Below are 2,316 nucleotides of genomic sequence, written 5' to 3'. Positions count from 1 at the left end.
TAAAAAAAAAACAAACAAAAAAAAAATAAACCTAGCCACCAGTTTAATGAAACTACCAACCAGTCAAAACCCTCTGAGTGCCAATTTAGTTTTGTTTCACCTAATTTAATACAAGAAAACACTAGAAGCGTCAAACTTCGACATTAACAAGTTGGATTAGCACTGGAACAGCACAAACTTTTTTTTTTTTTTCCCCTTCTTGCTTAAGCACAGTCAATCTTTTAATGTCACCAGCTTTTCTAAATTCTGGTCTAAAAGTTGTCTCCCAGTTTGGCTGCTAGTGCAGGTCAGAGGTCAGCAGATTGGGATTTAGAAACCTGAATAAGCACAAGGTTTGTTTAATTATGTGTCGGTGATGATATGACATCTGTTTGAGATTATATGATTTCTGTACTTAAATTGTGCCCATGAACACAACTCTGAGGAAGAATCTAACTTCTACTGGTCAAGATGTTTAAAGGTGGCTCTAGGACCTGAAACTGGTTCTTTTATAAAACAAGCAAACAAAAAAATGGCCAATCAGATTTCTAAAAGGCTCCTGATGTTTCCAGCTAATTTTATTGAGGTTGGAAGCTCAAAAAGAGAAAAATAAATATTCCGATATATTTAACCGCTGAAATATCACTCCCCATAAACAGTATAAATGAAGCACAGACGTTTTACCCTTTTATGAGCCAAGATACTTTCCTTTCTAAATAGCCACCTGTTGTGCTTCCTTCATTTTAAAGACCTTATTAATAATAACAATGGTTAACTGTGAGCCTTCCTCGCTCTGTAGCATCTTCCTCCTTAAAGAGCACTGCAAAAAAAAAAACAAAACATAATTTTACCAAGTATTTTTGGTCTAGTTTCTAGTGCAAATATCTTTGTACAGAACTGTCTGATTATTTCACTTATAATGTGGGGAATATGTCTTGTTATAAGTGAAATAATCTGATAGTGGAACCAGTAAACTTTTATTAATTTTAAAGAATAATTTACTTAAAACAAGTTCGTATGTCTTGCTGAAAAGTTGTTGGTGTTTATCTTTATTCAAGTGTAATAAGAAACTTGTGCTATAAACTAGACCAAAATACTGCGTAAGATTCAGTTTTTTTTGTTTTTTTTGCAGTGAGTGTTGCTATGACATTGGTAGCACTTTGAAATGGTGCGTTCTTTGACTGAAAATAATAGAAAAGATCAGGTTGAATGTCAGGCGCAGTTGAGCTGAAAACTGGTTAATTTCTTTTGACGTGTGTGTGTTTCAGTGCATCTCTTGTTTGCAATCTGCAGTTTTTATAATTTACAAGTCTGCCATTTTGTCTTTCTGAGAGTTGGATGACAGTATGTACAACTCTCCAATCTGAAACAGCACACCCAAAGCCAAAGCAGCTGTTAGTTTACAGGACAGAATAAAAATGCAGGAGCGCTGTTAGCCAGTTATTTATTCAGGATTAATTAAAAGTGGGTTTGCACTTTTTTTTCTTTTTTTTTTTTTGAAAGTAATATTTTATTCATTCTTGATCTCACTGGATCTACAACTAAAATAGTCAGTGACACTCTTAAAAATGGATCAACTTGGAAAAATGGCAGAAAAATAAAATAAATTCAATTTTAATCTGGGTCTGGAACAATTTTGAGCTTCTTAGATGCAAGTTAAAAGGGAAATGGTTAAAAAAAAACTTTTAAACCAGACCTGCTGTTTGCTGTTATTCTTATCTCAGTTAGCCTACCGTGGGTTTTGCTTCATGTTTATTTTACAGACACGATTGGCATAACATCTCGTCGTCTAGCCGTTGCTGAGGAAATGAACACATTTTAAATTTCCCTGTCCTTCTAGCAGTTTCCATCAGTGCCACAACATATTTTTGTACAGCTGGTTCACTGAAACACCAGGTATCTGAGCTGAATGTATATTTTTTTATTTTTTTTGTCTCTAGCCCATTTCCTGTAAGGAATCCTCCCAAGTGATCATATCATATCGTATATGTCTGTCTCCAGTACTGATCTCATGCTGTTGCGGACGTATCGCGCTTTTCCCCATGCTGGTAGATAATTGAATGTTCCCGTCAGAAACGCGGGTTCTGTCGCACCCGGGTTGAAAATCTGAAAACTCGTCCTTAAAACCCCTTATGCCTTCAGATGAAAAATGAAAAATTTTAGATATGTATTTGTTTATAAGAAATAAAACTCAATCACTGAGCATGTTTATAAGGAATGTTTTTGATTGAATTTAAATCTATTTTTATTGTTTTTGTGCAGACTGCTTTGGCCCTCTGACATCTTGTTTTAACTTTAGCGATGGACAGTCATGACATTTTTATTTTTTTTTAAATA

Source organism: Poecilia formosa, unplaced genomic scaffold (genome assembly GCF_000485575.1).
Source record: "Poecilia formosa unplaced genomic scaffold, Poecilia_formosa-5.1.2 Scaffold32, whole genome shotgun sequence".
Classification (NCBI taxonomy): Eukaryota; Metazoa; Chordata; class Actinopteri; order Cyprinodontiformes; family Poeciliidae; genus Poecilia; species Poecilia formosa.
Note: the sequence above shows the minus strand (reverse complement) of the source record.